This window comes from Podarcis muralis, chromosome 12 (assembly GCF_964188315.1).
Source record: "Podarcis muralis chromosome 12, rPodMur119.hap1.1, whole genome shotgun sequence".
In the NCBI taxonomy this organism is placed as follows: Eukaryota; Metazoa; Chordata; class Lepidosauria; order Squamata; family Lacertidae; genus Podarcis; species Podarcis muralis.
The window spans coordinates 1,128,074-1,152,108 of record NC_135666.1 but is presented as its reverse complement, the minus strand read 5'-3'; the positions used below and the strand labels follow the sequence as shown (position 1 = coordinate 1,152,108).

Genomic DNA, 24,035 nt, shown 5'->3' with positions numbered 1-24,035 from the left:
TATTATTATTATTATTATTATTATTATTATTATTCCCCACCCATCTGGCCTCACCACCCAAGCAGGGTCTCCCCTCTGGGTTTAAGGCTGCCTCTTCCACTTCTCTTGGCAAAAAGAGACTCACTCCATGTCCCGCCTGGCAAGGTTGTTGTGGGAATCTGAGAATGGCAGAGCTGGAAGGGACCCCCCAGGGTCATCCAGTCCACCCCCTGCAATGCAGGGATCTGAGCTCAAGCACCCACAACTGAGGGCCACCCAGCCTCTGCCGACAAGCCTCCAAGGAAGGAAGACCCGAAAGCGCTCTGCACGTGGGAAGCCAAACCACAACGAGGGGGTTGGACTAGATGACCCCTGGGACCCCTTCCAACTGTGGCTGGGGGGCTGTTGCCACCCCCGGAAGGGCACCTCCGGACCACGGAAGAATGGAAGCAGCGGCTTCTCTCTCCAGGAGCCAACGGCCAGGAATCTCCCCTCTGGGCACCCAGGAACCGGCCCCCTCCACTCACCCCATAGGCTCCTGCGGCTGCGGCTTCCTCCGTGGGGCGGGCAGAGGGGTCCGGCGGGTTTCCTGCCCGGGAGCTGCTCAGGAAGCAGGAAATCCTGCCAAAGGCCGCCTGTCGGCGGCCAGGGTGGCAGCCCCTAGGCAGGGAGGGAGGGCGGGCAGGCAGGCAGCTGCTGCAGGAGAAGGGGCACCCTCTGCCCAAGCGGCTGCCCTGGCACTGCCCTCGGCGGAGGCTGCAGAGTTTTTTATACCTGCCTCCTGGCAGGGAGAGAGGGAGGGAGGGGGGAGGAAAAGTCCCCACAGCAGCAAGGAAGGGTGTGGGGAGGGACACCGGTCCCCATAAGTGCCACTTCAGCGCTAGCCACTCCTCCTGCGGGCACCGCAAACACACACACACACAGCGCAGGCCACAGCTGCTCCCCTGCCAGGCCAGCTGCCCTGCCCTGCCTTCTCCCCCCCCCCCACTTGTGGAAAGCACTCTCTGCATGCTCAGAGGCCCTCTCTCCATATCCCTGCCCATCACCCCATGAAAAGCGGGTTCTGGGGCCAAAGGGGACCATCGGGCAAGCTTCCTCAACCTCCAGATGTTTCAGCCTACAACTCCCATGATCCCTAGCTAGCAGGACCAGCGGTCAGGGATGATGGGAACTGTAGTCTCAAAACATCTGGAGGGCCGAGGTGGAGGAAGCCTGATCTATAGGGCAGCCCAGATGCCCCTCTCGGGAAACGCAGGATCCGGCCATGACTCTCCCCTCCTGCAGCTTCCAGCCACTGGGATTCAGAAGCATTTAATAATAATAATAAAATTTTATTTATATCCTGCCCTCCCCAGCCAAAGCCGGGCTCAGAGCGGCTGCCTCTGAAACTGGAGGGCAGAGCAGAGCCTCTCTCCTCTCCAATCCACTTTGGATCCACATTGAGGTCGCCGGCCATCTCTTCCCCCTGTGGCAGGGAGTTCCACAGCTCCATGGGGCACTGTGGAGGAGCAGGAGAGAGCCCTGCTGGGGAGGAGGGAAAAGACCAGCCAACTGAGTTATGGGGAGGATGGGGCTCCTCTGAAAGTGGACCAATCTTGGGTGGGGGGGGGGGCTCCCTGGCCTGTTGGCCAGCATGGGGTTGGACTAGATGACCCCTGGGTTCCCTTCCGGCTCTATGCTTCTACGGCGGGAAGGGAGAGACACCCCTGGGATTGTGCAGCTGGAGCAGGGGGGCAGGGGAGGGCCCTGGGCGAGGCACCCACGGGGGGGGGCATGGGGTGGGGGCCCTGCAAGGCTCCCGCCACCTCCCCCCCCAGCACCCAGCCAATTCCTCCCCCTGCGGGTGCTGGGGGGAGGTGCTGTGTCAGCAGGGCGGCCGGCCGGCCTGGGTGGTAAACCAACCCCTGCTGCTAATGCCAGGGTTGTGGCAGGGTGCCCCCCCCGTCACCCAGACAGCCTCTCCCTCTTCTGGCCCCACTGCCCTGATAGGGGGTCATTACCTGCCCCCCCACAAGCAGGCTGGTTATTTCCTGCCCCCCTTCTGCCCTCAGGCAAGACAGCTCACCTGGCCTGGAGGAGCAGCAAACAGGTAAGACCTAGTTGCGGCGGCGGCGGGGGGGGGGGGCATGAATGACACACTCCCCAGGCAACCTTCCCCACCTCAGCACCTTCTCTCAGAAACTCTTTTTGAGGGGGTCAGGCTGGATGACCTTTGGGACCCCTTCCAATTCTAGGATTCAATGGCCTTGGAAGGCAGGAGGGCTCTCCTTCATTGGAGGTTTCTCAGCGAAGCTCAGGTGGTCACCTGCCAGGGATTCTTGAACTGAGACGCCTGTCTGGCAAGGGGGTCAGGCTGGATGACCTTTGGGAGCCCCTTCCATCTCAACACTTCCAGGGGAGGGAGGAAGATTCTCCCTCTTCCTCTGCCATGCAGATGCCAATGGCTGCACTGGGGGGGGGGAGACATTGGCGTTCTTGGCTGTGACACCCCCCAATAGAAAGAAAGCCGCCCCAGGAAGTGGGCGCTGTTTTGCACCCACCTGCCCCAGTTCCCCCCTTCCGAGTTAGCTCAGGATGCAGCCAGGCCCAATGGCATTATGAGAAAACGAAGGCATGGCCTGAGCAGGCACTTCACCTGGGAGAGACCAGGGTTCGAATCCCCTGGGTCTCTCTCAGCCTGACCTACCCGGCAGGGTTGTTGTGGAGATTACCAGAGGAGAGGGAGAGAACCATGTGTGCCACTTTGAGCCGCTTTAGGGATAAGAGATGGGATATTGATCCATCCATCCATCTTCAAGCCAGAGCGCTGGAAGGGACCCGAGGGTCATCTAGTCCAACCCCCTGCCATGCAGGAAGCTTTTGGGGCTCGAACCCGTGACCCAGAGATTAAGAGTCTCCATCTCTGCTGACTGAGCTGGGGGGCAGGGGGCCCTGGGAAGGACCCCGCTGTGGGGAGGGCTGGTAAGGAAATTCAGCTGGTATAATGGGCTGGGGTTTTCCATCTGTGACCCCAAAGGGACTCCGTGGGGCTCTTCCCCTGCAGCTCAGCACCCCCCAAGTGACACAGGAGGGGAGGGACCCCCCAGGGGGAAGCCTCCCTGGCCAATGGGACACCCCAAAGGGGAGGGATCCATGAATCACAGAAGCGCAGAGTTGGAAGGGACCTCCAAGGCCCATCTAGTCTGACCCCCTGAACTGCAGGAATTGCAGCGCAAGAATCCTGGACTAAGAAAGGAGAGCAGAGTTGAGCTTCTCCTCTTCCTCCCTGTGTTAAAACGTCACAGAATAGACCCCAAGGGTCATCCAGCCCACCCCGCAATGCAAAGAGGGAGCCAGAGAAGGCCTCTGCCCCACGGCGAGGCCAAACAGGGCAGTAACTTGGAAGCCTGAAAGTGCAATCAGCCCCTCTTTCAAGGCTCCCCTCCGTTTTCCTCGGTTTCCCCTCGCAAGCAACCACCCCCTGAACTGCTTGCGAGGAAACCGGCCTTGCAAAGAGGGGTGGGGGGCTCAGGGTGGGGGGTGTTGCTAGAGGGCATCGCTGGGGAGCAGAGGCGAGTCAAGTGCAAGGCCAGGCCCAGCTCCCACCCCCCCCCAAATATGCCCCCCAAGAGAGAGGGGTCTAGCAGAGTGTCAGACTGGGACCCGGGAGGCCAGAGTTCGAATCCCCGCTCGGTCGTGAAGCTCCCTGGGGGTGGCCTGGGGGGCCAGCCCCTGCTTCTCAGCCTGACCTCCTTTGCAAGGTTGTTCTGGGCATTAAATGAGGATATAAATTCAAAAGCAGTAAATAGGCAAGATTCCCTTCCTTGCAGGCTGGAGTACAGGTGTAAAGACTAAGAGGCTCTCCCTCCTGGCAGGGTATAAATAATAAAGTAATAATCCTATTAATGGCATGAATGGAGGACCCTGTCCAGCCGCCTCTCAGGGATTCTTCAGCTGCAACTCCTGCCTGGAGGGGGCTGGGCTGGATGGCCTTTGGGGGTCCCTTCCAACTTGGCAACTGCATGGTTCTCTGACTCCGGTGGAGGCAGAAGGGGAGGGCTGAGCCTATGACCGGAGGCTCTTTGGGCATCGAGAGCCCCCCGCTGGCCCCCGGAGCCCTCCAGTGACCCCAAAGAACTTGAAAGGCCCTCCTGCCCCACGGCAGGCGCTGGGCTAATTGGCATGGGCCGCCAGAGGCCCCCCAAGCCGGCAGGAGGAGGAGGAGGAGGGCCGGGCGAGGAGAAGCAGCTCTTTGCCCTTCCCTGCGTCTGGCCTGCCCTTCCTGGCCGCCACTCAGGCCCCCCACTGCCCCCTAAGCGGCCCTAATGAGGCATGGGGAGCCGCCTCTGGGGCAGCGCCAGCAGCAGGCCGGGGAGGGCAGTGCCAGCCGGGGCAAGCGCTGCGTCATCTTTGTCCTGGCCGGCCGTGGGGGTCCCATCCGGCCAAAGTCAAAGGCACACAGCACCCCCAAGTCCCCACTGGGCAGCAGGTTGGGGGAAGGACGGCGGTCCCCATCAGTCACAGGACGGTGGGTCACAGAGGCAGGCAGTCAGGGAATCGTGGAACTGGAAGGGAGTTGGAAGGGAGCCCTGGGGCTCATCTAGTCCACCCCCTTGGCAAGGCAACAATCGCAGCTCAGGCAATCTGCACCAACTGGCAGGTTTCCATTAAGGTCGGGTTTTTGGAACCCGGGTTCTGCAAGCCCTTTTCCCCAGGTGGTCTTCACTGGGCCTGACCCCTTTTCCGCCTTGCCCACTTGCCCACCTTGCAGCTGGCAAACTCTCCTGGGCACCAGCAGGTAGAACCTCTTCTGCAGCTGCAACAACCCCCCCCAAACCCCCTGCTCCCCTCTTCTGGGCAAGGGTAGCAGGAGTGGGTCTTAGCTTAGTTTGGGGGTCACAGCTTGCAACGCAGCGGGTTGGACTAGATGACCCTTGGGTCCCTTCCGGAACTACGGTCCCATGTTCTGATTGCGGGATTGAGCAGAAGGACTATCGATGTACGAATGGTGGCTCAGTCTAGACAGACCCCCAGACCCCACTTGGCCCAGGACCCTCGTGCCACCCCTCATGCCCTGCCTCTTGGGGTGGGGTCCCTCTCCCCACCCCCACCCCCAGTTCCAGAGGCGGCCGGCAGACCCCCACCGGGCTGTGCAAATCTACATTCTTCCCCTTGACAGGGCGGAATAATTGGGCTGGCGCAGAGCCCTGACCCGCGGCTCAACCTGGGGCCGCCATTGCGAAATCCGGCCCCACAAGCAGCCCCCCCGCACTTCCTGCCCCCCCCAGCCCAGCCCCCAAATCACCTTCACTGCGGAGGGCCGAGTCAGCACGCAGCCGCTTGCACAACACAAGGCGCACACAGCGCAGCCAGGAAAGCGAGGAAGGAGCCACTTGTCAAAGCACCAAACTCAGCCTGAGGGTCGCAGGTTTGAGGCCCACGTTGGGGTTGGGATAGATGACCCTCAGGGTCCCTTCTAACTGCAGTGCTATAATTCTATGACTCCTCGGCCAGAAGCCCTCCAGAGCAGGCAGGCCCAAACTCGGCCCTCCAGATGTTTTGGGACTACAACTCCCATCATCCCTAGCTAACAGGACCAGTGGTCAGGGATGGTGGGAACTGTAGTTCACATCTGGAGGGCCAAGGTTGAGGATGTCCGCTCCAGATACTCAGCTGGACTGCAGCTGGAGGGTGCAGAGGCTGATGGGAGTTGTAGTTCAGCCACATCTGGACAAAGTCTGGAAACAAAGCCCCGCCCTACACTTTCAAGAGGGGGTTTCAGAAGAGGGGGCTCATTTTGCCCCTCACACCCAGCAAGCCCCCTCCCCAGACTGTATCTACCCCCCAGCAAAGCTCCCCTCCTCATTAAGGAAGTCGCCTTAGTCAGACCATTGGCCTATCTAGACCAGTCATACCTGCACTGGCTGGCAGCAGTCGCTCTCTGGCGATATTCCTAGGTCTACTAGGAGATGCCGTCAGGGTTCGAACTCGAGTCCTTCTGCATTCCAGGCAGGTGCCCCACAACTGAGAGGCGGGGCGTCCCCCATTTGCCTATTGCAAAGGCCCCACCGGCAGAGGAGGCCGGGCAAAGCACACTCAGAAAAGGCCGCTCCCCCCGCCCCCGTCCTCCGCCAGGAACACCCCTTCCCTCCCCAAAGCCCTGATTCATCCCTGATGGGAAACACAGAAGTGACTCAGCTCCTCCCGTGCCCTCGGAAACCTCCCTTTCTAAAGCCTATTTGGGGAGGAAGCCACTCTGTCTGGTGGCAGGAGGTTCCAAAGGCTGCACAAGGAAGCAGCTTTCTCTCGAGCAGGGGGGAGAAAGGGGTGGGTGGACCACACCCCGGTTCCTACTGCTCTGCTCAGTCTCAGCCCCAAAAAGTGGTATAAGACTCAAACCCAACAGCCTACCACTCACCCTCCCCATGTCCAACGGCAGGGGGCGCACTCACCTCCTCGCCAAATTCCTGCAGGGTCTCTAGTCCTCAGGAAAGGCAGTGAAGAGGAGGACTTGCCATCCCAAACTCGGCCAGCGAACAGGGTACTGGAAAAGAAGACATCCAGGAAGGGGGTGAGCCCCCTCTTTGTGGGTGCTGCTGGCCCCCCATCCATCTCACCCCCAGGGACACCCCTCCTGGGGACACGGGTTGCAAGAGGGGATGGGAGCCGCCTCTGAACCTCTCCAAATGCCCAGCACACCTGGGCCCACACTGAGCCCCCCAACCAGGCCCAGGCGGCTTCCAGAGGGGAATGCACGGAAACAGGCACTCAGAGCGCGCATGGTATCGCACAGAGTCACAACGCTGCCCGTGGCACAAAGGACAAGCGCGTCCTCGTCTCTGCTTCCCCTCACGTAATGCATCGGTGCAGCAAATTGCGAAATATACGAGCGGAGTTTCCTTACGCAGGGGGCAGCTAACCTGCGGAACTCACTGCCACAGGAGGCAGGGAGGGCCACCAACTTGGGCAGCTGCCGAAGAGGACAGGGCGACTTTGTGCAGGAGGAAAGGGCTATTGGAAACCAGGGTGCTTCTGAATCCCCGTTTCGGGAAGCCCCAGGAGGGGAGAGGGCTCTGGGGCTCCAGTCCCGCTTGCAGGTCCCCCCCCCCCAGCATCTGGTTGACCGCTATGACAACAAGAGGCTGGGCTAGAGGGGCCTCTGGCCTGATCCAGCACATACAACTCTTTTCCTGCTTGTAATTTGAACTCATGCAAAGCTATGCAAAGAAGGCAGAACAGCAAAACAAAGCCAAAGTCAGAAGTCAGGAGGACTGATCAGGAAAACTCAAAACTGCGTCTCAAAGACCAGTGGAACCAACTCTGTTGGGGCTGCATAGAATCATGGAAGAGGTCCCCCGAGGGTCATCTAGTCCAACCCCCCAGCAGTGCAGGAATCTCAGCATCCATGACAGATGGCCTCTGCTTAAAAACCTCTGCTGTCAAACAGCTCTTCTTGCCTTGGGCTCCCTCCCAACTGCAATTCTATGAATGGGAGGCAGATCTTAAACCTTGAGCAAGTCTGTAGGGCAGATCACAGAATCATGGGGCTGTAGAGCTGGAAGAGACCCCAAAGTCCAGCCGCCTGCACTACAGGAATCCCAGGCCATTGGGGGCCTCAAAGGTCAATGGAAGCCATTCAGGCATTAAGCAGCGTATAAATGAACAAGCAGGAAAAGAGAATGCAAGCACCAAAATTGAGCTGGTAAACAAGCGAGGGACCACAAGGAGCCTCAGGTGAGATGGCCAGGCACCTCACCTGCCACAATCTGGCCTGGCAGGAGCTCCTGGACCGTCTCCAAGGGCAGCCCCACAGAGAGAGCACAGAGGTAGTCTAACCTTGGCGTGACAAAGGCAAGGGTGTCTGCATCCAGGTCTGAGTTTAGGAAGGATTTTAAGTCCTCCCTGGCAAGTGAGTATCGGAGGGATGATCTCCAAAGAAGTTCCGTGGGGTAGGAGGGCTGGGAGAAACTTCACACCTGGCAACCAATTTGCCCCTTGGTTTTCAGAGAGTAGATGGTGAGACGAGTCTAAAAGGCCCAGGACACAAGTTTCCATGGCCCTCTAGTGGCTCTGGTGGCCGCTATCATACCGTATTTTTCACTCCATAAGACGCACTTTTTTCCTCCTAAAAAGTAAGGGGAAATGTCTGTGTGTCTTATGGAGCAAATGCGTGGTCCCTGGAGCTGAATTGCCCAGGGGCAAAAAGCAGATCATGCTCTCTTTTTTTGAAAGAGGGAAGGGGGTGTTGAAACAAAGCTGCTGAGCAGCTGGTCGGCAAGCGATCGGGAGGGAGATAAGGGACTCTAGAGATAAAGGAGGCTGCCTGGGAGGGGGAGGTAAAAGGACATGGATCCTCAGGATTTTTGCATTGGGTCACCCCAAATTCACCATCAGATCACATAACATGTCCATAGCTATAGCCTGCACCAAAAAATCACGCATCCATTGTTTCGTGGGGCCGCAATGGCACAAAAACGTGGTTACAAAGCACGGATCCACATGGATCCTCAGGATTTTTGCATTGGGTCACCCGAAATTCACCGTCAAATCACATATCATGTCTGTGGCCACAGCATGAACCACAAAAATCATATCTCCACTGTTTTGTTCAGAATATTTTTTTCCTTGTTTTCCTCCTCTAAAAACTAGGTGCGTTTTATGGAGCGAAAAATACGACATTTAGCGTTAACTCTGGAAGTGTGGACTCAATTCTGACCAAATTAAGCCCCCTAGAGCAGACTATACATCATTATGACTCCCTCCCCAAATGTCACAGAACCACAGAATTGTAGAGTTGGAGGGGACCCCGGGGTCATCTAGTGACACCCCTGCAAATCACTTGTTGAGGGTTCAAGCCCCCTTGGCTCCCCTCCCCGGGATTGTGGCCACTGTCTCCTGCTGGCAGCTTCTAGGAGCCACAGGTAAGAACTGAGCACAGGGAACCAAGGTGGGCGAACGACCCCAAAGGAGCAGGACGTGCCCCCACCAGATGCGCTTGTTGAATGGTCACTGTAAAATGTGAAGGTTCATTCTTGTTTCACAAGTTGTGTATGTCTTTAAGGGCCAGGGCAAACAGCGAGACCCAGTCTTACAGCTGTGAAACATAGCAGGTGCTGCTGAGTTGTGTTCATCAAGCTGTGTCAGCAATTGGGTCTAGTATATAAGGAGCAGCACCTAGCTCCTCTCCCATTACCCTGGGGGGTGGGTTGGTGGTTGGGTCTGGTTTGTTGTTATCTTTAGTGTAAAAGGAGTTTTTTGTTGTTGTTATTAAAACCTTGTTAAAAAGTTATTTTGAGTTCCTGGTTATGCATGGTCTCCCCAGCAAGCTCTCTGCAGCACTAAAGGGTAAAGGTAAAGGTACCCCTGCCCGTACGGGCCAGTCTTGACAGACTCTAGGGTTGTGCGCCCATCTCACTCGAGAGGCCGAGGGCCAGCGCTGTCCGGAGACACTTCCGGGTCACGTGGCCAGCGTGACAAAGCCGCATCTGGCGAGCCAGCGCAGCACACAGAAACACCGTTTACCTTCCTGCCAGTAAGCGGTCCCTATTTATCTACTTGCACCCGGGGGTGCTTTCGAACTGCTAGGTTGGCAGGCGCTGGGACCGAACGACGGGAGCGCACCCCGCCGCGGGGATTCGAATCGCCGATCGACCTTTCGATCGGCAAGCCCTAGGCGCTGAGGCTTTTACCCACAGCGCCACCCGCGTCCCTCTCTGCAGCGCTCCTATACTGCAAACAGCCAACAGTGCTGCCCCTCCCCTAACACCCCTAACATCTGGCCACACAGAAATGCAGCAAAGTGCTGCACCCCAAAAACATCCCGCCCTAGGGAAAAAAGAAAGGGGGCACAGACCCACAAGTCCAGTCCCAGGAGGTGATGGCACCCGGTCCAGCCTGGCCCCAGAGAGCCCCATCTGCAAGGGCTGCCCCTTCCCCTGGCCAAGGGGTCCCCCAGGGCCACCTTCAAGGAGCCAGGAGGTGCCTTTCTCCCCATTGTTCCACTTCTTATCTTGGCTGGATAAGGCCAATGTTGTCCTGGATCTCTGGAGTCAGTCAGCACCGGCTCCCTTAATCTCTCCTAATGTTTAACTGAATTCTGCCCTCTCCTAATCAGGACCCACAACTCCCTTTAGCCTGGTCCTTGGAGGGCAGAAGATGAAAAGGTGTCTCCAAGGACTTGTGGCTGTCACAGGGAAGGGGACAAGGAGGGACCCCCCCCCCCTCTGAATCGGGCATTGCGAGAGCCACGGAACCAGATTTCAAAACACCGGAGCAAACAAAGCCCCAGAAATAAATGGGCGAGGCTTTGGAGCATGAACAGAGTGCAGCTCTCTCCCCACTCCTCCAGGCATTGGCTTGCAGAAGTCATTCTGTTTCCCCACAATCTCCTTGTCTTCCTTTAGCACATTTTTGACCCCCTGGTCACCCAAGGGTTAACCCCTTCCTAGCCTAGAGGGTCTCCTGCGGCAAATGTATTTAAACCACTTCTGGCTGTTGGTCTCAATGATTTTACCAATGTGCTCTTCAAAGCCTTTTTATTTATTAGCATCCTGTACTATCTACTTTAACTTTCTTTGGCCAAAGTTTGTGCTCCTTTTCATTCTCTTCATTCAGACAGAACTTGCATTTTTCAAAAGAAGCCTTCGGGTCTCCAATGGCTTCTCCAACTCCTGATCATTTTGGAGAGATTTAATCCTCCATTATTTGCCTTTCTACTTCCTTGCCATGAATATTATCAATGATGATGATGATGAAAATAAATAAATAAATAAATAAATAAATAAATAAATAAAATTTAAAAAATTTGCATCCTGCCCTTCACCCTACGATCCCAGAGCGGTTCACAACAGAAAAATGCAAAATGAGGACAAAATACATTATTATGCATGTCGAAGGACGCACTTTAGAACACTTCCACCTCCAGACTCCAGCAGATTCCCAGAATGCTGCTCCTACAGACCTGCATTAGGGCTGGACAAGGTCTGGTTTTCAACATCGTGATACACCATGAGCCATACATCACGCTATACCGATATATGTATCACAATGTTTGAAATAAGGGTGGAGTTAGGGAGAGGCAGTGGCAGGCGCCACGGTTTCCCTCCCATCGTAATTTTGGCATAGGGCGGACACACGTCATGATTTGCAATATATTGCCAGGTCAAAAATTATGAAACCAAAATCATGATATGGACTTGAATCCGGTTTTCAGTGATATATTGATATATTGCCCTGTCCTAACTTGCATAAAAGAAGCCAAGAGAGTTTCAACCATATCACTGCCTCACTTTGTTGTTGTTGTTTAGTCGTTTAGTCGTGTCCGACTCTTCGTGACCCCATGGACCAGAGCACGCCAGGCACCTCTGTCCTCCACTACCTTCCGCAGTTTGGTCAGACTCGTGTTTGTAGCTTCGAGAACACTGTCCAACCATCTCGTCCTCTGTCGCCCCCTTCTCCTTGTGCCCTCCATCCTTCCCCACGTCGGGGTCTTTTCCAGGGAGTCTTCTCAGAAGAACCTCATGAGAACATGAGGTGGCCAAAGTCTTGGAGCCTCAGCTTCAGGATCTGTCCTTCCAGTGAGCACTCAGGGCTGATTTCCTTAAGAATGGATACATTTGATCTTCTTGCATTCCATGGGACTCTCAAGAGTCTCCTCCAGCACCAGAATTCAAAAGCATCCATTCTTCGGCGATCAGCCTTCTTGATGGTCCAGCTCTCACTTCCATACATCACTACTGGGAAAACCATGGCTTTAACTATACGGACCTTTGTTGGCAAGGTGACGTCTCTACTTCTCAAGATGCTGTCTAGGCCTGTCATTGCCCTTCTCCCAAGAAGCAGGCGTCTTTTAATTTCGTGACTGCTGTCACCATCTGCAGTGATCATGGAGCCCAAGAAAGTAAAATCTCTCACTGCCTCCATTTCTTCCCCTTCTATTTGCCAGGAGGTGATGGGACCAGTGGCCATGATCTTTCGTTTTTTTATGTTTTATGCCTCACTACCAGGCCTTTACTAAGGTTGCCAAAGTGGTGCCCTCCGTAGGGGGTTGAACTAAAACTCCCATTGCTGACCAATATCCTCATTGTGACGAAGTTTCCTCTTTGGAAGTCAAATGGGGTTGTGCACGATTTTCTGGGCAATTGGCCAGTTAAATGCATATTTAATTTAATAGCACAGTGGCTGCTGCTCCCAAGTGGTTGGGCAACTGTGCCATCTCATGCCAGGTTTTGGGTGCCACTCAAGGTTCAGTCTAGGGGTGCCCCCCCCCGGTCAATTCCACCACCCACAACGGATCTGCCCCTTTGGGGAATTCTAGCTTGCTGGACTCAGTGCTGTGTCTGATGTCCAGAGCGAAACCACCTCCGATACGCCGCTCTCTGTCCTTCCTAGAGTTCGCAGCCAGAGATAACCGCCAGGTTTCTGAGATATTCTCTGCACCAAAGCTGTCCTCTAAGACTTAAGTGCTCCACTTTGCCCCTCTTGAGTCAGAGGCTTCCAGCGCTGGCACAGAAACACTTGCAGCCAATCTCCCCCAAGCGCCTTTGGGGCAAGATGGAAGAACTGCTGGGCTGCGCACAGGTGGCTGGCAGCAAAATGTTTTGCACCTGGCAAGGGCGGTTTGCAGAACGTTCAGCTCAGGATTCCGCAGAGAGGGAAGGAGGACTTTCCGTGGGGCGGAAGTGTACACGGGGAGTCTTTCCTTCCAGATTTCGGAGGGATATCTACCTCGACGGTCTTGCCAGACTTTCGATCCGAGGACAGGACGTCCTGCACCAGGCGAGGGGTTGGACCAGATAATTATTCCGCAAGATTAATTATATATTGTATTTTTAATTAACGCTGTTATGCTTGCAAACCGCTCCGGGAATATTTATTGATGGGTGGCTAGATAAACTTGATTAGCGGCAATAAATAACCCTGTTCCTGATCTGGAGGCTGGATGCGGCCCATTGAGCGCTGGTATTCCTTCCCTCCCACCCGTGCCAGGATTAGACCTGAAAAAACCCTGGGAGCCACTAGGAGGTTTTCCGGGGGGGGGGGCTGTTGTTTGGGGAGGGGGGGTTGCAGCTGCGGGAGGAAAGGCTAAACCTCCCCAAGCGATGCGATACCCCCAGTGCCCAAAATGTCCCTGTGCCGCCATTAGGTTCATAGCATCACAGAACGGAAGAGTTGGAAGGGATCCAAGAGGTCACGTGGTCCAAGCCCAGGCAGAGCAGGTATGGCAGCGCAAAGGCACAGGGGTGTCAAGAATGAACGGGTGAGGCAGAGACACAACATGTGACCGAATGCCTGCTCTTTGCAACTATTTGTATGCCTGCGTGTGGATGCATGTGTTTTTTGGGGGGGTCTCTGCTCACTAGCGGCTCTGGCCACACCACTTACATTTGGCCCCATAACCTTGGCCAGGGGTCAGCAACTGGGGGCCGGTCCACCATCCCTCAGACCATGGGGGGGGGGCGGAATATGTTTATGGGGGTAAATGAACAAATTCCTATGCCCCCCAAATAACCCGGAGATGCATTTTAAATAAAAGGACACATTCTACTCAGGTAAAAACGCGCTGATTCCCGGACCGTCTGTGGGCTGGATTGAGAAGGCGATTGGGCCGGATCCAGCCCCCGGGGGGGTCTTAGGTTGGCCATCAGGGAATGAGGCCTCAGGGTGGCAAAAGGCCCTCCCCCCTTTGCTCTGAATCAAGAAGAGGCGGAAACTCTGAACCAAACTCTGAACCAAACCAAGATGCGTCATGTCAGGAAATGAGTGATATGCAAAACTTGTGGGCTGGAAAGAGGATGAGACAAATTCATGGAGAAGGAGGGGGGCTCTCCATGGCGCTCCTGAACCCCCCCTTTCTGGAAACCCCAGGAGGGGAGAGAGCTCTTGTGCTCAGATCCCACTTGCTGGTTCCCCACACGCTTCTGCTTGGCAACTGGGAGAAGAGGCCCAGATGGGCCTCCTCTGGCCCCATCCAGCACCAGCCAAGCTCTTCTGGTGCGCTTGTTACTCACTGGGGAAACCCCACAACCCTCGGCCAGGAGTGGGACGCCAGAGGCAGGTCTTCAAACTTGCCTTCCAGCTCAAGTTGGAAGGGCCCACAGAAGTGATGGAAGCAGGCCTAGCTCTGCCCATGTGCAGAGTGCCTTTTGCTTCACAGGGGCCTCTGGGACTGGCATCATCATTAGGGGAAGGATGTGCCAGACTTGGCCCAACTCTTTGCTCCAAGGACTGGCAATGGGCCCCCTGCCTCCCAATTTGTCTAACCCTCTTTGAAACCCAGCCAGGTTGGTGGTCATCACTGCCTCCAGTGGCAGGGAGTTCCACAGTTCAACTCAGCACCGTGCGAAGGTCTTTCTTGGACCTCTCCCTAATCTTCAACCTCATGCAGGGTTAGAAACTCAGCGCCAAAGGGCACCTTGAACCTCGGCTGCAGTCGCCACAACGGGATGTCTATTCTCTAGGGGGCTGGACTGGATGACCCTTGGGGTCCCTTCTATGATTCCGTTGTCCTATGCTCTCAGCTACGTTGCCTGACTGCCGCTTGCTCCTCCAACAGTCTCCTTCTCCCAGGATGCAAGACGGAGAAACACACCCAGTGGGAATGGAAATGGCATTAGCTATGGACTAAGGCAGAGGTTTTTAAACTGCGGTCACCAACCTGATGCCCAGAAATCTCCAGGAATTTGCACCTGGACCAGCGCCAGCAGCAAAACGCGCCAGGCAGATGTCTAACACTGCATGGGATGCCCATGAATTCTAGTGTTACGAGAGAAGGAAGAAAAGCTTTATAAACTTCTATCCCATTGCCTCCTTTTCTCTCAACTAAAAAGTTTGTTGCAGGCCTTCCTCACAGGGGCGTCACTCCTGGACCATTTTGCTCACCCTTTTCTGAACCCTTCCCAGTTCTACGGATCAGGACCAGCACCTGACAGCACCCATTCAGGACCAGCCACTGACTCTCCTCTTCTGCGGAAAACCAGCTGACCGGCGCATCTTTGCAGGCCTGGGCTGGCTGGCTTCCCTCTCACAAAGGCCGCCGGCCCTTCCCCTCCCTCCCACAAACCGCCCCACCTCCAGCCCCACAAGCCGGACTTCAAAACCAGACCGGTGTGGCAGATGCAACCCAGCCAGCCGCACAACCCATCATTAGGGGCCAGCAAGAGACTCCAGCGGTCGGACCGAGAAGAACACAGGACAGGCGAGGGAGAAGCGGAGACAGAGGACCGGGGCCCAGCTAGCACAGCACTGTCAACACTGACGGGCAGCAGCAGCGCTTTGGGTTTGGTCTTTCTTAGCTCTCTCCCTGAAGACGCTGGCAGGGACGGAACAGGGGTCCTTCTCCACGCAGAGCTTTTTGATACAATTTATAGGCTGTTGTTTCTACGCAAAACACTACTGTTTCTAAGCAAAGTTGCAAAAGACTTATAATCTGCTTAAATTAACTAGACGTCTGAAAAGTGTCAACGGAGTGCCTGAAGTTCAACGGGGGGGGGGGGGGGCTGCTGGGTCTCAGCTGGGGGGCAGAGCCACAGAATTGGGCCAACAGGACCGAGAGCCCATCCTGCGGGTGCTCCACCGAAGATGCTCTGCCCAGGGTTCGAAATCCGCCTGGCGCATTTTGCACCTGGCTATTGGCCACTTGCAACCAAGTGTAGATGCCTGTGAGCCAGGATGGGGCCTGACATTTCCACCTGGGGATCCTTGGATCGGGACTCTTTTCACACACACACAGGAAGATCCCATCCTGTAGAATTCTGTTATATTTTATCTGCACAATCAGAATGAACTTCTGTAACCAAAATGCTTTTTCTGGGCAATCTGAGCAGAAGTAGTGAATGACGTTATAATGAATTGCTGGCGCTTGTCTTCACTCCCCCCTCATCCTGCTCACATATGTGAAGAATCTGCCTACATTATGAATGGTCACCATTAAGAAAAATAAGTAATATATATAATACACATACAACATATATATATATATTCTTCTTTAAGTTTTCAAAATTCTTAACCCAGCTCAAGGTTGTCCTCTGAGCACCCCCAGGATTCCCACAGGGAGGGGGCAAATGGGGGGGGGGCGGGATGCCAGCTGTACAACCTCCTGGTCAAGATGCTCTGCCCAGCAGCCCCTCCCAAGGCAGTGGAAGAGAGGAGCAGCCCTTGCAAGGACCCCCCCCCTGCAATGTCTCATTTTCAGGGCAACCATTTCTACCTTGCTTCAGTAACCAAAGAAACGGAAGCAGCCTCCCTGTTGCTTTAAGAATTAATAATAATAATAATAATAATAATAATAATAATAATAATTAATAATAATAATAAATAATTGTACCCCGCCCATCTGGCTGGGTCTCCCCAGCCACTCTGGGCAGCATCCATACACTGAGGTCCAGCGCTGAGGGCCTTCTGGCAGTTCCCTCACTGCCAGAAGCCAAGTTACAGGGAACCAGGCAGAGGGCCTTCTCGGTGGTGGCGCCCGCCCTGTGGAACACCCTCCCACCAGATGTCAAAGAGAACAACAACTACCAGACTTTTAGAAGACATCTGAAGGCAGCCCTCTTTAGGGAAGCTTTTAATGTTTAACAGACCACTGTATTTTAATATTCTGTTGGAAGCTGCCCATAGTGGCTGGGGAAACCCAGCCAGATGGGCGGGGTATAAATAATAAGTATTATTATTATTATTATTAGGCTGTGGAGCGGACTCTCTCTCCTTCCTTGGAGGTTTTTAAGCAGGGATTCTTTGGCTGCGGCTCCAGAATTGCAGAGGGTTGAACTAGATGGCCCTTGGGGGTCCCTCTCCAATGCTTACAAATGGGACGGTTCCATAAGTGGCCGCCCGACCCCCTCCTGAGATGGCAGGCCCGCAGCAGGCCCTTCCACCTGAGCGTGAGAAAGCAGAGATGAGGATCTTGCAAAGGAAGCCCCGAAAACACCGCAAGGTTCTCCTCGGCTGCTTCCCAGGTGGGTGGGTGGGGCAGCACCTGCAATTACGCAGCCCTGGACCTGTTCGCCAAGGGCCCCCTCCCCACCCCGGGGAGCGCAAGGAGCCGAGAACAAAACCCACTAATTACTCCGACACAATGAGCCTCAGGAACTCTGCTGACAGCCACTGCCGGCCTGCTTCACCGCAGAGAGAAATCTAGCTGCCAAGCCGGGACTCTTCCAGCCAGGACAAGCCCCTCTGGCCTCTTGGCTGCTGGCCACCCGGGCTCTGCTCTGCCTCCACAAATACACTGGTACCTCTACTTACGAACTTAATTCTGTTCTTAACCTGAAGCTGTTCTTAATAAGAGGCGTGCTTTCGCTAATGGGGTCTCTTGCTGCCGCTGTGCCGGCGGCACACAATTTTTGTTCTCATCCTGGGGCAAAGTTCTCAACTCGAGTTAACTCTTCCAGGTTAGCAGAGTTTGTAACCTGAAGCGTTTGTAACTCGAGATACCACTGTTCCCCTGAATGTGGGCTGCTGGAAACCCCAGGAGGGGAGAGTTGCTCTTGCGCTTGCTTGCCGATTTCCCAGAGAGGCCCTGCGAGGACAGGAGAGCTGCAGGCAGGGACAGAAACCCAGACACATCAGCTGGGCACCAAAGGGCTCCTTAAACCAAAGCTGCAGTTGCCAAAACAGAAGGTCTAGTTCTGGTTGCCATTAGGGGGCCCTAAAGTCCTCTTTGGGGTGCCAGCCTCCATCTGTCTCTTCTTTCTCCTAATATGATGCCAACCACTCTGGGGGCCTTTTTGGCCAAAGAGCCCAAAGACAGCAAATAGGCAAAGGAAGGAAGGTGCCTTGGCGTTAAAAAAGGACACTGGGGGCAAGTTGATAGAGGAGGAGAAGGCTGTCCATGGTTGCTAGCAGTGTTGGAAACTAAGCTAGGTGCCAAAGGGCTCCTTAAACCGAGGCTGCAGTCGCCAAAATGGAACGTCTAGTTGCCATTTTGGGGCCGGACGGCTCTGAAGTCTTATTTTTCAAATGTTGGACTGACTGTGATTGATTCTCAGGGAAACATCTGGCTAGTTCAGAGGACAACCTTGAGATGGGTTAAGAATTTTGAAAACTTAAAGAAGGAATGTCCCTTGATCCAGGAACAGTCTGCCGATACAGTGGTTACAGAAGCTTCAGACTCCGCTAACCCAGAAGTAAGAACTTTGCTTCAGGATGAGAACAGAAATCGTGCTCCGGCGGTGCGGTGGCAGCGGGACGCCCCATTAGCTAAAGTGGTGCTTCAGGTTAAGAACAGTTTCAGGTTAAGAACGGACCTCCGGAACGAATTAAGAATGAATTAAGTACTTAACCCGAGGTACCACTATATATCAACCAGTTCCAACCTCTTTTTCTTAATGGTTACACAGACTATTCATATCACACGAATATTCTTCACAATTGTGAAATGGGGGAAGCGGAGGCAAGCGACAACTCTCAGTTATAATTGTTTGCTGCTCCTGCTCAGGCTTCACAGAAAAAGCATTTTGGTTCCAGAAATTCATTCCGATGGTGCAGATGAAATATAACAGAGAGAATTCTACGGGACGGGAGTGTCAGCCCAGGAAACATTTCTGCATTGCAGAACCTTCCAACTCTACGATTCTGCGACCAAGGATACACGAGGGTCCAAATCTGCCCACTCAGCCCGGAAGGGTGACCTTGGGGGCCAGTCACTCAGTCTCAGCCCAACACGGGGTTGTTGTGGGAATTAAACGAGGAGGGAGAGGAGAATCGCGTACGCCACCTTGGGCTCCGTGGAGACATAAGGGGGGAGACATAAATTCAGCAGGCAAACACACACGCCTGAAGGGCCTGCCTCCTCAAGAAAGAAACAACGGAGCCTGCAAACCAGGCGGCCTGATGTGGCAGACCCCCAAGGCGCTCCCACCTGAGGAGGGGCAAAGATCTGCCTTGCTGCTGGGCTTGGAGAAGGCTTTGGCACCAACTTGATTTCCCAGCCAGCCTCTGCTTGGTTCTGTCCTGTGTCTGGTTCTGGTTTGGTGCCCTTTCTGCTCTTCCTCGCCTCTCCCTCTCTCTCTCTCTCTCTCTCTCTCTCTCTCGGCTTCAACTGGAGTTTTGGCTGCTGCCCCTTCCAAGTGTGGGAAAAGCAGCTAATGAACTCAGGAGGTGCCGGAAAGGGCAGAATTGAGTGGAAACGGAAGGGCAGCTTCGTTTCTGAAACAATGGACGGGGCTCTGCCAAGAGGCCGCCACTCTGCACATGCTTAGAGGCACCCACAAAACTGAAGAATTGTAGCCCAACCCCCTGCAATGCAGGAATCGCAGCTGAAGAATCCCCAACAGACCATAGCTGTCAACGTTTTCCTTTTTTAAAGGGAAATTCCCTTATTCTGAATAGGGTTCCTCGCAAGAAAAGGGAAAAGTTGACAGCTATGCAACAGACGCCCATCCGAACTCTGCTAGAAACCTCCCGTGAATCACAGAATTGTAAGGGACCCCCTGGCACCATCTAGTCCCACCCCCTGCAATGCAGTCCCCAGTGGAGTGAAGAGAAGAGAATGGCAGGCCCAAAGGCAGCAGCAGAGTGGGGTGTCCACACAAGCCAGGATGTGGCCATGGAAGGAGCTCTGGGCCAGAGGAGGAAGGGCCAAGGGGCAGAAACCAGGAGGGATGATGATGATGGCGGGAACTGCAGGCCAGGAACACTCAGAAGTGCCAGGCCGCCAACCCAGAGTCTGGCCTGACCAAAGGCACAGCCACCTTCCTCGCTCTTGGTTTCATGTCCACAAATGAAAGGAAAAGCAGAGAGAAGCTGGGGCTTCCGGACTGTCATGGTCACAGCTGTGGTGCCCCAGAGGGCAGGAAGGTTGCCCCAGCGTCATGGGATGTGGCAGCCACCTCAAATGCAAGAGCAGCTGGATCAGGCCAGTCGCCCACCTGGTCCAGCCTCCTGTTCTCACAGGGGCCAACGAGATGCCCTTATTGGGAAACCATGAGCAGGATCCGAGCGCCAGAGCAACTCTCCCGCAGCCGGGATTCAGAGGCACTCAGCCACCCCCACCATCAATTGTCCTAACCCTCTTTGAGAGCCATCCAAGCTGGTGGTCATCACTGTGGGAGGGAGTTCCACAGTTCAGTTATCTGCTGTGTGAAGACAGACTTTCTTTCGTCCTTCCCGAACCTTCCACTATCAGGAGCAAAAGGTGAGCGCTGCCTGAGGTGAGGTTCTGGCGCTGCACAGCGCCCAGACAGACCCAGGGCAGGGATCCAGGAACTCCTCCCTCTCACCCCCAAGAGGGGTGCCGCCTGAACAGGCTGGCACGGCCTGCAAGGCAATGCCAGCCCTCCAGGGAGGCGGGAGGGAGTGCCAGGAATGAGCCACCCCTGGAGAATTCCTCCCTGGTGAGAGGATGCGGGCTGCAGGCTAGATCCTTTCATTCCTGAGAATGCAGTGCACCCCCCCCACACACACACCTCCAAGGTTATGCAATGGCGAGCAGCACCTTCCTAGCGGGCGCCCAGCCCTGCCCAGAAAGCGAGGGAAGGTGTTGGCATCACCCGCGCCCACAGCAAGGTGTGTCCCTGCCGGCTCCATCCCATCCAGAAACATCTGCATCCCTCCTGCTCATGGAAATGGATCCTGGCAAATCCCCCCCTGCGCGCCCGGCCTCCAGGCTTCCGGGTGCCCCTGCAGCGCCTGCCCCAGATGCCCTCTGCCCGCGGGGCCCCGGGGCCTGGATTCAGATCCTGCCCCACGGCGGGTGGCTCGCCTGGCCTTTGGGGTGGACCCCGGGCAGACCTCTGCATCGCGGGCTGAGCAAGAGAAAGGGAGACACCCCCCCCCCCCGCCCAGGTTGCCACGGCAGAGCGCAATGCGCGAAGCTGGAGCCGGTGCTCTCCAAAAGCGCAGGCCGCGCGCTGCAGGCGCCCCGGGAGCGCGGCCAGGGGGTGTTCGGGAGTGTCGTCCCGATGCGAGTCCCGCCTGTGGGGAATCTCCCAGCCCCACCGGCAAATGCACCTGGCGGAGCGCAAGTCCTGGATGGGGGGCTCCTCAGCCGATTCTCCCCAGAGAGGGCGCTCCCTCGCTTCTCCGCCAAGCGCGTGCCTCTGAGCACACGCAGAGCGCGCCTGCCTCGGAGCAGGAGGGAGCCCAGCGCGCGGCCCCGGGAGGCCCGTCCGCCCCCTCCTCCTGCTGGGCCAGAGGATGGGAGGCAGCCACCCCACCCCGGTCCGCCCCCGGCTCGTCTCCCGGCCCCGAGAGGCTCCAGCTCCGGCCCGCCGGTGCCTCTCGCGCGCTCCTTCTCCTCCCGCGCCGCCGCCGCCGCTGCTACGCGCGCGCGCGCCCGTCACTCACCCGCTCCAAGAGCCCCGGCAGCAGCAGCAGCCTCAGGCGCGCGCCCGCCAGCCCGGCCCCTCCAGGTCCGAGGAAGCAACCTCGGCTCGCCAAGCAGGGGGGGACGCATGCGCAGCTGGACCCTGCGCGCTCCCGACTCCGCCACGTGCACGGCAGGAAAGCCCCCGCCCCCTGAGAGGAGAACCGGGGGCCCCGCCCAGGCGGAGAAAGAGGCGGACAGAGGGACGGCAGAGACCCCCAGTGTCGGAGGAAGGCAAAAGGCGTGCGCGGGATGCCTGCTTTGCGCGCAAGAACCGCCAGAGCGCGCGGATCCAGGGGGGATCTCCGCGCGCCCCGCAGCCGGCGCTGGGACTGGAGGAAGCCTGGCTGCCAGCCAGAGACAGCCTCCGCCTCCGCCCTGAATTTGTGCAATCCTCTTTCCGCAGGATCCTAGAATTGCAGAGTTGGGAGGGCTCTAGTCCAGCCCCCCGCAATGCAGGAATCTCAAGCCGTCCAGGCTGGTGGCCATCCTGCCTCCATAGTCTAACCAGGCGCGGGGGGGGGGGGGGGAGAAGAACTTCCTGGGATGCTCACAAGTTCCAGCGCGATGAGGAAAGGAGAAAAACTCCCCTCTTTCCCCTTTCTTCCATGCCAGGTGGAACTGGATATCCACTTCCATCCCGTCCCAGCTCCGAGGCAGCAGGCGAGGCTTTCAGCGCCTTCCCTTGACGCGCGGGGGAGATCCCGGCAAGAAGGAGGGGCCGGCGCCTTCCCAGACGAGGCACCCAGAGTTTGCAAGGTGCCTCGTTGTGAAATGTGTTTCCCCTTGACCTTAAACCCACAAGAGGCTGAGTCACCAGTGGAATAAAGGTTGGCTTATTCTCCGAAGCTGCAGATCCCACGGGACAGGCGCACCTCGAAGGAAGGAGCGAGAGAAGGAGAAGGGAGTGTGGCACTAAAAAGAAAGAGGGAAAGGGAAGGTTTCCTCTGTCCGGACAACGGAAGCAGAGCAGTTACAAATGAATAACATACTGTATGAAGGAGAGGAAATAATAGTAATATAAACAATCACAACAGGTACAGAGCCGTCCCTCCAAAGAGGAAAATATAACAGAAGCAATCCCAGTTGTGGTTCATTGAATGCACAATAGCCAGCTGAAAGTATCATTCATAGACTTGTAGAATAAGGTTACCAGACGTCCCCGTTTCCCAGGGACAGTCCCAGGATTTACAAATCAGTCCCCATACAAAATCCATTGAAGTTGAAAAGTGTCCCCGGATTCATTGCAAAAAATCTGGTAACTTTTTACTCTGCTTGATGGGAAGGGAGATTAAAACAAAAATCAAAGACTGTTTATGTACGCCACAGCTGCTGCAAGGACTTTGTTGGCCCCAAACTGGAAATTAAAGGAAGTTCCTACGATTGTGGAATGGCAGACGAAAGCGACTATGTGGAATTAGCCAAACTGATGGGAAGAATTCGGGATCAGGACAATCAGAGATTCCAAGAAAATTGGAGTAAATTTATTGTATATTTAAAAGATAGCTGTACAAATTTAAGGACACTAGCAGGACTGAAGTAACTCCTACAATGTAGATGAAAAAAGTGAAAAGATAAAATACGTGAATGGATGTGATATGGGATACCAGCTGAAGAGAGGGAGGGAAGTCACAAGCTTGGCAGAGCTAAAATGGTTTTGTGTTGATTAAAGTATTGTAAGAAAGAATATGTAAAGAAAACAATAAAAATTTATTGGGGGGGGGGTGGAAAGAAAAAAATCTGGTAACCTTATCGTAGAATCCTAGAATTGCAGAGCTTTAATAATAATAAATAATAATAAAATTTTATTTATACCCCGCCCTCCCCAGCCAAGACCGGGCTCAGGGCGGCTAACAACCAATAATAAAAACAAGTTGATTAAAATACAATTTAAAAGATTACGATACAACACTAAAACATTAGGATGAAGCCTCTTCACAGGAGGCGAAAGGAAAAAGAAAGAGAGGGAGGGAATCAAATTGGCTCCAAGCCAAAGGCCAGGTGGAACAACTCTGTCTTGCAGACCCTGCAGAAAGAAATCAGATCTTGCAGGGCCCTGGTCTCATGAGGCAGAGCGTTCCACCAGGCCGGAGCCATCACTGAAAAGGCCCTGGCTCTGGTTGAGGCCAATCTGACTTCCTTAGGGCCCGGAACATCTAGTCCAACCCCCTGGGATGCAGGAATCATAGCTCCAGATGCTCTGACCTTCATTTATAAACCTCCAAGGAAGGAGAGTCCACAGCCTCCCGAGGGAGACCGTTCCGCAATATTGCCATGTAGATGGAAGCCATGCTCAGTAGACGTGCATGTTCCACAAAAGGAATTTGGTTCCCTGAAAGTTTGTGCTTCCCTTTCCAGCAGGGGGCTCTCAGTGCCAGGCTGTGAGCTTGCGCATAAGCCTAGAGTCCTACATTTGCGACAGCCGAGCCTCAAAGAGATTTACATTAAGAGTCTTCCTGCGCCTGACATTTATTAATCTGGTGGCAGTTAACAAACGGGTAATAAGATCTTTATTAGGCATTCCTTGGGCTTCTAAAGAAAAATAAGGTAATCATGCTATTTTGGGATCTGATTGGACTGGGGATTTCATCATCTGGTTTATGGTCTGGAAACCTTTTTCCTAATAGGGAACAATCTTTAGAAAGCCCCAGCAAATGAGGTGCAGGGAGCCAGGAAGATTGCAATCCTGATAAGCTGAGCACACCAGGCTCCCTCCTGCCCAGGAACCCAGAGAGGTTTTACTTTTTGTGGGGGGTGAGGTGGTGTGTGTTCT

The 24,035-nt window shown here is 55.1% G+C and overlaps 1 protein-coding gene across 4 annotated transcripts in view; it reads right to left on the bottom strand.

The window, feature by feature from the left end:
* The window catches only part of SLC4A2 (solute carrier family 4 member 2), a 61,068-nt gene extending 39,655 nt beyond the window's left edge, over positions 1-21,413 (bottom strand). Inside the window, exons 1-2 of one of the 4 annotated variants that reach the window (XM_077916602.1) lie at positions 21,244-21,413; positions 6,411-6,502 (exon numbers count right to left, since the gene is read on the bottom strand). The gene's annotated coding sequence lies outside the window, so the exon portion shown is untranslated. Of the gene's footprint in view, positions 1-506; positions 676-6,410; positions 6,503-21,243 lie in introns of those variants that run through there. The other 3 variants (XM_028750303.2, XM_028750305.2, XM_077916600.1) reach the window with 3 other exon arrangements.
* Between the last annotated feature and the right edge of the window lie 2,622 nt (positions 21,414-24,035).